This window comes from Castor canadensis, chromosome 3, assembly GCF_047511655.1.
Source record: "Castor canadensis chromosome 3, mCasCan1.hap1v2, whole genome shotgun sequence".
Lineage (NCBI taxonomy): Eukaryota > Metazoa > Chordata > Mammalia > Rodentia > Castoridae > Castor > Castor canadensis.
In genome coordinates this window covers 85,486,488-85,500,934 of record NC_133388.1, presented here as the reverse complement: position 1 = coordinate 85,500,934, position 14,447 = coordinate 85,486,488, and the positions used below count along the sequence as shown (strand labels likewise).

General features: G+C 35.6%; 1 protein-coding gene across 1 annotated transcript in view; it reads right to left on the bottom strand.

The window, feature by feature from the left end:
- Positions 1-14,447, bottom strand: part of LOC141410440 (sialin-like) — a 345,752-nt gene that overhangs the window by 204,108 nt on the left and 127,197 nt on the right.

Sequence of the window (14,447 nt, the reverse complement as noted above, 5' to 3'; positions counted from 1 at the left end):
CCTTGAGCTCAAACATCAGTACTGCAAAAAAAAAAAAAAAAAGAAAAATGAAAAATGATGTTGCTGGCATTCCTTAGCTATCCCTGATGTCATCAACTTTGTCCTTTTTTTACATGATCTCTGTCTCCCCTGCTGTTCCCCTCCTTTCAGTCTCCTGGTCTGCAGACGTCTAGCAATCTGGGACTGTGATATCAAAGAATGGTGCTACTAAGGCAGATAACAGTGCCCTTTGTTATATATATATATATTCTATGAAATATATTCATAGAATTCTATGAAAATAGAAGAATGAGGTGGGTCATGCCTGTAATTCTAGCTACTCAGGAGGAGAGGTCAGGAGGATTGTGGTTCAAAGCCACAAGCCAAAGTTTTATATATATATATATATTTTTTTTTTTTTTGAGGTACTGAGGATTATACCCAGGGCCTGGTATGTGCTAGACAAGTGATCTGCGCTGAGCTATGCCCCCAGCCCTTGCTTTTTTAAAAAAACTTATCAGTATATAATATTTGTACAGGGGGATACATTGTAATATTTACATCTGTGGTTGCAATATATCTTAGTTAGATTACCGCCTCCATGTTTCTCCCTCTTTCCTCCTCCCCCATTCTTAGAGAACAATTTCAACAGGTTTCATCCTTCTATTTGTGTGTGGGGGTGGGGGTGGTGGTACTGGGGGGTTGAATTCAGGTCCTACAAACTACATCTTGAGCCACTCAACCAGCCCTTTTTTGTGAAGGGTTTTTTTCAAAATTGGGTCTCGTGAACTATTTCCCCAGGCTGGCTTTGAACCACAATCCTGATCTCTGCCTCCTGAGTAGCTAGAATTACAGGCATGACCCACCAGTGCCTGCTCATTCTTCTATTTTCATAGTTCTTTTGTTTTTATTTTGTTTTTGAGACAGGATCTCACTGCTACCTTTACCTGGGCTGGCCTTAAACTTGAGATCCTTACGCCTCCTCTTCCTGAGTAGGTGAGATTACAGACAAGCACTACCATACTCAGCTTATTTTTCTTGCTCTACTGAATCTCTCCTCTGCCTTCCTCAGAGGCCTGCCTACCTGGGCACCCCACACAGGAACCCTTTTCTACCTCAGTCTTCCTCATAGCAGGTGTGTGTACTCCTTAACAGATACTTACTGAGCTAAGCGTAGTTCCATGTAATGTGAATAAGACAGACATGGTTTCTGCTGTTAGGAGGCAACTGAGAAACACAAGTAGTAATAGCAAACATGTGCACTGTGCTTTCTCTCTTCCAGGCACTGTTCTACATGTCTATAAATTCCTCCTATAAATTAACATTCAGTCCTTACCACACATGAGGTAAGGACTATTCTATTCTGCATCTATTCTTTGATAGATGCAGAAATCAAGTCTGGGTGTTCTGTAATTAGGAACTTCTTTACTTGCTACCAGGATTACCGATACGCTTTTTGACTTTTAGAAACTCTACTCTCTTCCTCCACAGATGGATGAAAACGTCTTCAAGTACACATAGATGTACACACTTCTGGGTATGCAAAGAAAAATAAAGATGCCTTTGACGAGAAATGCCTCTTCTGGATAGACCCTTCATAATGAGAAAGAAGCTTCCTGTGCAGTAGGGTCATTTCCTGAGAAAGTCCAACCCACATCCTTGTAGATTTTATAACGAACATTTGCTTAAAGTCTCTTCTACGGTCTTGTCTCTTCCGTCCTCTTCTTGACCATTTGCTGTTGCATAGTTATTAGGTGTGCATTTTCTAAGATGAAATACTGGAAAATAAATAAATCAGCTACTTCTCAATTCAAAGTGCTTCTTTGGGTATGTTACATAATTTTACATGGTGCGTGGAGAATTTAACTCATTGTGAATTATTGCTTCATCTAATACTGTGGTTCTTACATGCTTCACACACTTTACACTTTTTATTTTGTATGTTTCTGTATTTCCTTCTCATCTGGCTTTTCCTACCTGGATTATGTTATTTTTCTTTTGTTTTCTCCAGAGGTTTGGATGATATGTGTGTCCCATTTATAATTCTGCCATTTTAAATAGAAAACATAAAGAGTATTTCCAGAATTATCAGAGCATGAGCTGATATTTCAGTGCCTTTTCTATTTAGTCCACCCTTACTCCACATAATTTTTACTACCTGCGCACTTATCCTGTTAATGATTTTCTTTCACGCGTAAAGAGTGACTTAATTCCAAGTTATTGAATCTTTTGCTCTGTACAATACATTGTTGTCATTTTTAAATTGTACATACTTTTTCAATGACTGAGATCAGTGGTGAAAGGCAAATATATGCTACATTTAATAATGCCTTTCCATTTTCTTGCAGCATCTCAACCCCTTTGCAAAGCAGAGCATTTTACAGAGAAGTAACTAACCGTATTGAACGCTTCCTCATCAAATGTCTATTTGAGCAGTACTGCAACTCGCAATTTACATTTTGGAGACCTCAAGACTTCGATTTTCTTTTCTTTTTCAGTAAAAAGGTTTTTTTCAAATAGCTTATTTCAGGAAAATAAACTAGGTGCTATATTTTAAGTCTGGGCATCTTATTAAATTTTTTTATGAACTACTTAACTTTATATGAATGACATTTTAAAACATTTTCAGTATTTTGCTTTGAGGTAACATTTACATAAAATAATTTGAAACCCTTTTAAGTGGATGAGTTTTAACAAAAGTCAAAGCATCACCAACATCACAACTACAATGTTATCTCAAAGGTTTGCAGTCAATCCTATCCCTTCTTTTGACCCCAATCAACCTACTTTAGTTTATTTCTGTCACTATAGATTAGTTTTACCTGTTCAGGAAAAACATAGCAAGATGTAAGCTCTTATGCCTGGCATCTTTTATTCTGTCTGCTTTTGAGATTGGCTATTTTTCTATGAATTAGGAGTTTGTTCCTATGGTTTGTTGGGTAGTAGTCTATTGGATAGATGAACCCAAAAAATTGTTTTAAGCCAGTCACTTGTTGATAAGCACTTAGGTGGCTTCCAGGTTGGGACAATAATAAGTAAAGTAAGTGAACATCCATGTACAAGGCTCTGTGGACATATGTTTTCATCTGGGAGTAGATGAAGAGTAGAGTTACTCAGTTATATGGTAACTGAATGTTTAACTTCACAAGAAACTTGCAAATTGTTTTCCAAAATGGTTCTACCATACTGCATTGCTACCAGCAGCTCATAGGCTTTCTGCCTGTCCTACCTGTGCAGGAGTAGTAGCTTTGGTTTTGGTTTTCAATTGTTTATTAGCCATTCTACTAATTATGTAAAAGAATCTCATTAAGATTCAACTTGTATAGATTGTTTGTGTTAAATAACTTTCATATTTATTATTCATACCAGTATTTTATTTTGTGAAATATCTATTTAAATCATTTACTCATTGTTCTTGGGCTCTTTGGTTTTTATGTTAGGGGGTTCTTTATATATTATAAATGTAAATATTTTGTCAAATATATAGATTACATATTATTTTCAGTTAGTCTTTGGTTTTCTTTTTTGCTTTTTTAATGGATTATTTTACAGAACATAATCTTTAATTCTGATGAAATCCAAGATATCAAATTTCTCATCTATAGCTAGTGGTTTTTGTTGTAAAAAATTTTATTAAACAATTATTATAAAGTATAATTATATTATATAATTATATTTTTAAAAATACTTATTGTCTCAACCTGGAAAGCCACCTAAGTGCTTATCAACAGGTGACTTGTTTAAAATTTTATTTTTTGGTTCATCTATCCAATAAAATACTACTAAGCAAACCCTAGGAACAAACTCCTAATTCATAGAACAAATAGCCAGTCTCAAAGGAGGCATAATAACAGATGCCAGTGTACCCCCCAAACTAGGAAAACTGCCTTTTAAGTACATAAATTCACTCCCTTGGGCCTCACGTTTGATTTTTTTTAGATATCTTTTTTGTTTTGTTTTGCTGAGTCAGGGTTTTGTTATGCGATGCAGTTTCATCTTAAAAAAACTTCTATGTAGCTCACGCTTGCCTCACACTTGCAGTTCTCCTGCCTCAGCCTTCAAGTGTGAGGAATACAGCTGTGAACCACCATTCCCAGCAAGCCTTTTGCAATTCTTTCAAACTATCAAAGTAATATTTATCAAATATTTATCTAATTCACCACACATTTATAAACAAATTATCTTACATAAACTCAAAACAATTGAAATGAATTGTTGTCTTCATTTTGGATAAAAAATGTGAAAGATAGCTTAAATAAGCTAAAGTCCAGATTTCAAAACAAGTAGTCTTTTTCCAAGGCCATCTTATGTGACCCCATATTTCATTTTATCCAATAAGATATCCAGTGCATTGCTTTTTTAAAATTGATCTTTTGTCTTCATCCAAGTTTGTCTATCTTTATATCTGCACCTGACTTATAGTTCTTTAAACCCACTGAAAACTTCATGAAATTTTCTTTTTTATTCCATAGTGTACTTTTTAGGGCTAGTTTATTTTCCTTCACTAATTCTTTACCACTCTTTCCTCCATTCATGTCATTAGAAACCAGATTTCAAATAATTATTGCATTTCCTTGTTCAAGCAAGCTAAAATAAATTCAAATTTAATTTCTCAATACAAAGCACATAATGTCCTTGTAAGATTTTTATATACCTCATAAACATTGTATTAATCTATTTTGTGGTACTGTAACAGAAAACCTGATGCTGGATAATTTATAAGTAAAAGAGGTTTATTTGGCTTATAATTTTGGAGGGAAAAAGTCCAAAATTAGGCTGCCTCATCTACTTGGCTTTCATTACCTGCTCCCCTGGCTATTTCACAGCATGGAAAAGAAGCAGAAAAGTGTTAAAAAAAAAAAAAAAAACTTGGGTCATCAGAAAAGAATTTAAGGATAGACACAGAGAAGACTTAAATAAGAGTAGGTTTATCAATTTAAAAACAAAGTGAAAGCAAAATATAGGGAAAGTACACCCTTCAGATGGCGGGGCAGGCAGAAGGCGTGTTATATCACCACTAAAAAACAAGGTGAATGATCTTGCATAAGGGCCAGGGACGGTGGCTCACTTGTATAATCCCAGCTACTCAAGAGGCAGAGAGTGAGAGATCAAAGTTCAAGGCTAGTCTGAACAAAATGTTAATGGAACCCCATCTCAACAAATAACCAGGCCATGGTGGTGCATACAGTAATCTCAGCTACATAGGAGGCATATGGTAGGAGAATGATGGTCTGAGATTAGCTCTGGGCAAAAACAGAAGACTCTAATCCAAACAATAATAACTAAAGCCAAAAAGGACTGGGGAAGTGGCTCAAGTGATAGAATGCCTGCTTAGCACGCATGAGATCCTGAGTTGAAACCCCAGTCCCAGAGAGAGAGAGAGAGAATGAGAGAGAAAGGAGAGATTTCTCGTCATTCACCTCTTAATGGACACTTAAGCTGACTCCATGTATTGTATTATTTATCTGTGCATCATAGATTTGTGTCATAAAATACATGACATGCAGAAACCTGTTAGCTGTGCAAGTGACGCGCTGACGGTTAAGCCGTCGGTTGATTATCCAACACTTCTAAATTCCAGCAGAGAGCCTTACCGTACTTGCACAGCTCCCCGGGGCATGCTACCGAAGCATTCGTGACCGCAGATTTGTGTTTTGTCAGAGACATGCAGGACAATTAAACACAGGAAACCTTTCCGATTTAGGATTTCAAATATGCGCCATGTGCGACAACCAATGACAAAGGCGAAACTTTGCGTCACCATTGCCACCACCTCTTCACTGGCGCTATGCAGCTGCAGTGCCTGTCAGGTTGCCCTTCCTTCCCTGTGACGTCATGCTCCAGGACTGCACGCACCACTGTGGGCTATGATTTCACCAGTTCAGTCCTCTCAGCGCAAAGGAGCATGTTCCAGTCATACTAGTCTTACAACAAACGCTTAAAAGTTTTTCCCTAGGACGTTGTAAAAAGTAGCATAAGATTTTAGAAATTAAAATTTTCTGCTTTTTCTCTTTCTTTACAATAATTAGATGCTAAAATTTCAAGCTAGAACATTTTCCCTCCAAAATGACATTCCATGATGGTGCTTAATCACTACTGAAAGAAAATTACAAGAAAGAAATATAATTTACTCCAATGACAAAAATGTGAAACATTTTTATTATTTATTTATTTTTATTAAATTAATGTTTGATGTTGAATTAAAATTTGAGAAATTAATATTACATTAGTAAAACACATCTAAAAGTTTAACATGACTATTAAAATAAATTAACACAGAAAACTAGACCATTCCTTTCATAAATTTCTAAAATTACATGCTAACACATATTAACTCTACAAATGGAGGTTTTCTCTGACATTCCCATACACGCCTACACCATGCACTAACCATTTTCACCCTCCCTTCTCCCCTCTGTCTTACTTTCCCCTCTAATGGCATTTTTTAGCTTTTCATGACTCTAGATTTATAAATAAATTTAGTTTATTTAACTCATGCTATTCTAATTTTAAATTTAAATGAAACACAATACGTATTTAATGTTTTTTCATGGCCTATATAACTTATGACCTTTTTGGAATACATTAAAAATAGTATGTGGACCAACTCAGTCCAGGGGAAAAATGTTATTTTCTAAAACATCAGTTTTCTGGTTGTAGGAAAGCTTATGATGATGTAAGAGCATACAGAGATTCACACAGAGATGGTTATACTTACATTAAAATATTTTTCCTGGCAGTGGACTTGTTATACATTTATATATATACATATATATGCACACACATATATATATATACACATATGTATATAATGTAAGAATCAGTACAAGCACATATTAACAAAAAGGGGCAAAACATACAATATTCAGGAACCCTAATACACTTATGAGAGCAGTTTAATGAAAATAAGGGTTATTATACTTGTTTTCCTAGTGTGAGCTGTGCCACCTACCTTAGGATGTAATTAACGTCCAGATTCTCTCCATTGGATTGACGATTTTTCCAAGGAAGAAATAGCAAATGCTTCCCAGAAATATACGGATCCTTTAACGAAGTTCCTTAAGTTTCACACAATAGCTATCTCCACATGGGGACTACAAAGATACCTTAAAAGACAGGCCTCCACATCAGTGCCTGAGCCCACACAAAGACTACGAAAACAACTCTGGGTGAAAGAAATACTCTCATAGTTTAGAAGTAAGCATATACACACCCGCTGAGAATTGTCTAACAAACACCTTTCCTTTAAATTTTTTGTGTAAACTTATTTTTAACTGATACGTAGAAAAACAAAAGGTAAACATTATTTAAAGAGTGTCATACGTTTTGATGCATCTACATTTTGTATAATGTTTAAATCAGGGTAAACATTTTTATGTCACGAAACATTTATCATTTCTTTGTCATGAAGACATTCAAAATTCTTTCTTCTAACCTTTTGAAATGCATGGTACATTAGTATTACCTGTAGCCATCCTACTGTGTAAATCACCCTGGAAATTTTCCCTGTTAAGTACGACTTTTTGTGGTACCGGGGTTTGAACTCCTGGCCTCATGCTCGCTAGGCAGGTGCTCTACTACTTAAACCACTCCACCAGCCATTTTTGGTGTTTGGCGGTTTCAAGATAGGGTCTCACAAATTATTTTCCTGGACTGGCTTTAAATCTCAATTCTCCTGAACTCTGCCTCCTGAGTAGTTAGGACTACAGGTGTGGGCACCGGTGCTCGGTTTCTATTAAGTATTACTTCCTACTCACTGATCAACTTTTCGCCATACCTGCCTGCCACCTAGCACCCCCATGTCTGGTAATCACTATTCTACTCTCACCTTTTCTGAGGTCAACTTTTTTAGAGTCCACTCTCTTGATTTAATTTAAAAAAATAATTAAATTTAACAAAACCAAAATATTATATATTTTCTACATTAAAAATCTCAACCTGATTTCTACTTGGATAATTTCATCCGTGGCTTCCCCATCTTGTTATTTCATTGCTTAAGTTTCATTTTATCTTTCACATTCTGAATTTCAATTGGTTCTTCATGATTGCATCTTGCCTTATGCTCTTTTATGCATAGTTTAAATTATGGATTTGTGTATTTTATTAACTTTTACTTGTGTGATGAGATTATCCATTTTGTCTTTATATTTTTTTGCTTCCTCAACCCTACTGAATGCTCCTGGAGTTGTATTTTCACCAGAATAGTTGACACAATGCATCCATTAACTTCAGTAAAATAGAGAAATTTTCAGAGGAACCACGCATAGAAAATGGACCAAAATTAAACTAGGCAAACCTGGACTAAAGAGCTGCTTTTCCATTCATGGAGTTAACACTGTTTCCCCTTGACTTTGGAGAATACATTCAAGTCAGACTCTGAGACCACAAGGTCAGAAAACAACCATCTTACTGGGGGTGAGAATTTCCTTCTGAAAAGATTAGAAATTTCCATAGCCAGTTGTCAGTACTGGAAATTGGATTAAAATTTTGGAAGCAAATATTAAAAAGGAGAGGGGAAAAATATCCCTCCTTTCTAAAAGGAGGATATGTTTAGTAAGGATAAGACAAACTCAACTAGACCTGGCCTTGACAGTCTAATGTCAAGTTTTAGGCAATTGTTTTAGGAGTTGCCCTCCAATTTCAACACATAAACACAATGATGGAGTGTCATATCACGGTTTTGCTTTCCCCAGAAATAGACATTGTACAGTCCAGACATAGAGCTTGGGTCAGGTACAAGCAAATCACCAAATCCATGATAGTCAACAATAGAAACTTTTCACTTTTAACCATAACAGAGATATATGCTTATTTCTGGGGAACATTTTCAGGATGATGTAAGCCTAGTGATCTTTCAGTAAGTGTAAGTTGGGAAAGCTGGCCTGAGAGTTAAAGTAATCCAGAAGCAAGTAAGCAAAAGAAAAGGGGAGAGACAGAAAAATGAAAAAAGGAGAAAGAATTGGTAAAATTATTAACATATCTGCATCCATCTGTGCCTTAAACTGTAAAAGTTTGTTGGTTTGCATGTGTGCTTTTGACTTAAACAAGTTTGACTTGTAAACAAACAACGTAATAAAGAATAAAGTAATCCTGGCTACTAATCGTGGCTAACATAAAATTGGTACCAGTAGTGAAATCCTTAAAATAATGAACTGGCTCATGTTAAACTCACTGGAAAAAGTGCACAAAAATGTAACTATGCTTAACACTGATGAATCATTGCATAAAATGGCTAACATGGTAACATTTGCATTATTTTATCATATTTTCTTTAATTTTCAAAAAGACAGTATGTTGCTATTGACCAACCAAAGGGAAACTTCAGCAGAAATTTTTCTTACGCCTGGGCCACCAGTTCTTTTAAAAGTTCTTCTTCTGCTTGGAAAATATCCCATGCTCTGAGTCCATGCCAGGGACTTATTTTCTCAATTCTTCGTGTAGTCAGAGAGCAAACATACAGGTGACTTAAAAGCAACACACAGATTCACCCTTGCCAAGCTTCAGTTCCAATGCAATGTGTCGAAGAAGTCACCTCCTAGGATTTGTTCCACTAAAGGCGAGGCATATAAATCAGCTTTCAGAAGCAGAAATCCAGTGGTGTGCCTCTCACTGCCTGTGCCTGGTAATAGCCATGAGATCTCTAAAAGGGCACCCCAGGGTATGATAGGTGTTTTCTTCTCAATGCTGCAGGGTCTACACCTGACCCTCTGCCTCTCCAGGGTATTCTGTGAGATTCCTACTACCTTCAATAAATTATTTTTCTGGTTAAATTGACTCTACATCTTTACACTGGGCTTCCCAAAACACAGCCTGAGGCAAACATTAAGGTATATGCTACTAATTTGTTATTTATGCCTATGTGAAGTTAACATGATTATAACTTTTAAAATTGATTACAAAGGTTAGAGAGAAAAAAATAGCAAACTGGCTGTATTAAGGTAATGTAAACAGTAGTGAATGTTTCTCCTTTCCTGTAGGAAAAATTGGAATCTTTGTTAGATAATAACAAACAAGTTGGGGAAACTTGCAGTAGTTCTGTGGGATTCAAACTCTGCCTAACAAGATTGAAACACAAAAAAATATTTAAGTGTATTGGTTAATTCTTGCAATCATCTTTCAAGTTCTACCAAAAAGTGACATATTTGTCTCAGGCCAGCCCCATAAGAAACAAAACAATGGAAAAGACATAGTCAGGCCAAGAGATGTGCTTTCTGATTAAGATGTTTCAGGGAATTTCCATTAGACTTTAATTAATATCTACATTAATAGTCACTATTTGATCTGATTCTTTGTAGCATTTGTCACTTCAAAATTCTACCAATACATTTTCACTTATTGTTGTTATTACTTCCTCTTTTAGAATATACTCAATTTTTTGCTATTTAATACATCCTCTGAGCCAAGAGTGTCTGAGAGAATAGTTTCTCAACAAATGTATTGGGTTAATATTAATTTCATAAAATAAATTATATATGTATAATGTATACAATTATGCAATTGTGGATATAATTTGTGATTCTCCAATTTCCAAGTTACCAATGACTTGTTTAATATTTAAAATCAAATTTTAGTTTCTGTAAGAATTCTGTCAGGTATGTATTTTTCTTCTTTCATAAAAAGAAACTACAGCTCAAGATTTAGGAATCATGATACAGGTCATGTGTTTAAAAAGCCATAGAGATTTGACAGAAAGATTGGACTGACTACAAAGTTCATTCATAATACATCATTTTGAATTTAACATGTGACAAGACACACAAATAGTCACTTCCCTGTGTTGTATCTCAATCCTTCCCATATGTTTTAGGATTTTTTTTACAGGTTTTATTCTTCTGTTTTCATCTATACATCAAAATACACCCACCATATTCACACTCATTTACCCTTTCCTTATGCTCATCCCCTCCCACTGGGACCCACCCCCTGAAAAGACCTGATTTTACCTTTCTGTCTTTCATGTTTTTTGAAAGTGTATATTGATATCCAAGGGGGTGGGGGTTGCCGTGACATTTCAGATCTGTATATTTTGTATTTTAATCAGATTAACCTCCCATTACTTACTCTTTCTCTACCACCATACTCCCCTATTATTCAACAGCTTACAGCGCACTATATTATATTATATTATATTATGTTATATTCACATATAAATGAGATGTTTCAATATGTTTTCATTCTCTACCATTTTCTTTCCCACCTCCTTAGCCCCCTCAGACAGGTGCCCAATGTGTCACTATCTATTACCATAGGATTATATATAGGAAAAGTTTCAGTTTAGTACCAATTATAATACTATGCCACTAAGTTCATGGTAATTCTTGCTGGTTTTAGTACATATAGTTATGACTTCTTATCTTTTTCTTTTTTTTTTTAATTTTGGTTTTGGTGGCACTGGGTCTGAACTTAGGGAGGGCCTGACACTTGCTAGTCATTTGCTCTTTTCACTCAAGCAATTCCATTTAAGGAAAAATATAAACTCTGAAACTATAAAGAGTATCCGTCTTTTCACTAGTGTATAATGATATAGATTTTCTCATTATAAATTTCCCCATTGTTAATTTAGCCATGAAATAATATTGCTATATTAATAAAAATGTGAACTGTCATTATTATCAAAATTTACCATTTCATTTATTACTATTTTTTTTGGGTGGTGATTGTGTTCAAACTCAGGGCCTCATGCTCGCTGGGTAGACGCTATTACCACTTGAGCCACTCTGCCAGCCTGAAATTTAGCACTTTCCAAAGCAAAATTATGCAGATTTTTTTCCAAATACATCCTAGATATCTCCAGCTGTTTTAATTGGAGTCGTGGCAGACAACAGCTAGACAGAGGGTCACATGAAAGTGGCACCTGATGTATAGAAAGGGCTGTCTCAGTCAGTGGTCCCTGACAGAGGGTCTGTGGGGCTGAGATCGTCTCAGAGAATACTGTTTGCCTTGCTTTTTAATTTATTTTCTTAACCAATAAAGTATTTGTCTACATGATAGTTTAGCAAGGCCCATAATCCCAGAACATTTCTTAAACAAAAAGTCTTTTTGCCTAGCATAGGAAGAAAGAGCAAGTATATCTGAGTCTTAAACAAGGTGGCTCAACAATTTTGAATATTCTTTATTGTGAATTATGAAAATACTTTTTCTTTTGAAGACTTCTTAGGTTTTTTTCTCCCTAATTCAGGTATTGTGCTATCAGTATAAAATCAATTGAACTGATTATTTTTAATCAAAAGTAAAACCTACCAAAAACTGTTCAACATGGAGAAATGAGGTAGGTTAAGAAAGAGGAATATAAATGGGGTGAATTTGATTGAAGTACATTGTATACATGTCATAAATATCACAATGAAAAGCTTTGTACAATTAACATATGCTAATAAAAAATTAAGAAAAATAAAATATTATTTGGGATTGAAGAGCTGCCTCACTTCTCTGAAAAGCTCACCTGTGATCTTGCACCTAACTTATTGCACTCTTTTTTTTGTTGAAAAGTTAATGACTTCCTTGGGGAAAATCCTGGCAATAAGAATCAGAATTAGATTTGTTTCTTTAAAATTACCTGTTAGGATCTGATATGCTTGTTCTCCATACAAACACATTTGGACTTTTCACTTTCAAAATTACTAGACTGAAATTAGGCAAAAGGTTCATATCTCATCCCATCCTGTTTTTCTCCCATCCCACTCTCTTTGCAAAATGACTGAGTTCTATGCCTAAGAAAATAACTTACACTCCCAAGGCATAAAGAAGCTACTGCTCAAGATGTAATTCATTTGCCAAACACAGTTCATAATTTGAACCAGCCACAGAGTGATACAGTTTTACTTATGTGCTCATAAGGACAATTTACAAAAGCCTGAGGTTTCTTGAGTAAATTCTCTGTAAAGTGCTACTTGCAGTTGGCAGATGAGCTGTACCACCTTTTACTTCCATGCCTTTCGATGGGCTGCTCGCTGTATCAGGAAAACCTTTTTTCACATACTTAGCTCCTGTTAGAACTTAAACTCACAGCTCAGGTCTATTTTCCCAGAAAAATCTTTTTTTTTTTTTTCAGTACTGCAGTTTGAATTCAAGGCCTCACACTTGCTTGGCAGGCGATGTACCACTTAAGCCACTCCACCAGTCCTAGAAAACCATCATTGTTTAGTCCTGGTTAGATGTCTCTTCATTTCTCCCCAGGGACTCCTACATTAATATTTATTATATAACATTATAATTATTAGTTTCTCTGCCTCTTGTAATAGAGCTTAAGATCCCTGAAGAAGAGGGTTGGTTTGGGTCATATATTAAACCCATAACACCATGCCCAAAGTATTGTAGAGTCAATACATTTTTGCTGCGTAAATATACTGACATGGAAATTATGAGTGCTTATGTACATTCAGGCAGAAGTTATATATTCCAGATGAAATTGTCATTTCTGGTTGACTGCAGCATCCATTCCCCACCACTTACTCCATGGTCTCCTTTCTTAGGCTAACAGATTTTCCTAGGAAAATAACTGCTCCTGTATTTTTTGCCATGTGGATTTTGGAAAATTGATCCCTTGGTCCTTAAGGAAAGGTTTAAACCAATCTATCCATCTTGCCCCTGGCCAACAGAGGCTTCATGGATATGAGGGTGACCTAATCAGAGCTAGGGAGAGCTAGCCAATCAGATCCTTTTGCAGGTCCTATGGAAAGGGATCACCTCTGTTCTGAAATGTACAATCAAAAAGAATGAGCACAGCCTCAAAATCTACTGAAGATCATCTTATAATTGAAAGAAGGAGATACGTGGAGAAGGAGAGTCAAAAGTTAGCAAGAGAAAATGTTTCCTGTTCATATTACTTAGGGAAGAAGAAGTTCCTAATTTAGTCCCTGGAATATTCAGTTAAGAGAATTGATATTATTGTTATTAAACACATTTTGAATTAAGTTTTATGCTTCTTCAAAATAACTAATATGTTTTACTTAATGGTTCACTTTTTTCTATCCTCATCTGAGGATAACTTGACCTTCCAGTTGTCTCATACTGTCATAGCGGAGACAGCATGTATCCAAATAAAGACACATTTGAATTTAAACTGTCTCTTTCTTTTTAACCTCCATACTGGGCAAGTTATTTTACCACTGTGTCTCATTTTCCTCAACTACCCCTATCTTAGAAGTTGCTGGAGGATTTAATGAGATAAATACAGTTACCATTCCTAATTGCATGCCTAAGCTATACAAGTTAATAAGATAATCAAAACCTTGGTTTCTTTCTCTTACAATTATCCTCACTAACTTGAACTGCTTTGTGGAATGACACATCTCACGTTCTGTTACCTCAAGCATCAACATGCTCTATTCTGCTTCTACAAGGTAACATATTGGAGCTCCCTCATCTCATTTGCATCTGGGGCATCTTTCCTGGAATTAGTCCCTTTCTGTTATGCCAGCCTCTTTGATTCTCCTACCACTCATATCTTCGCACCACAGTTTTGCATT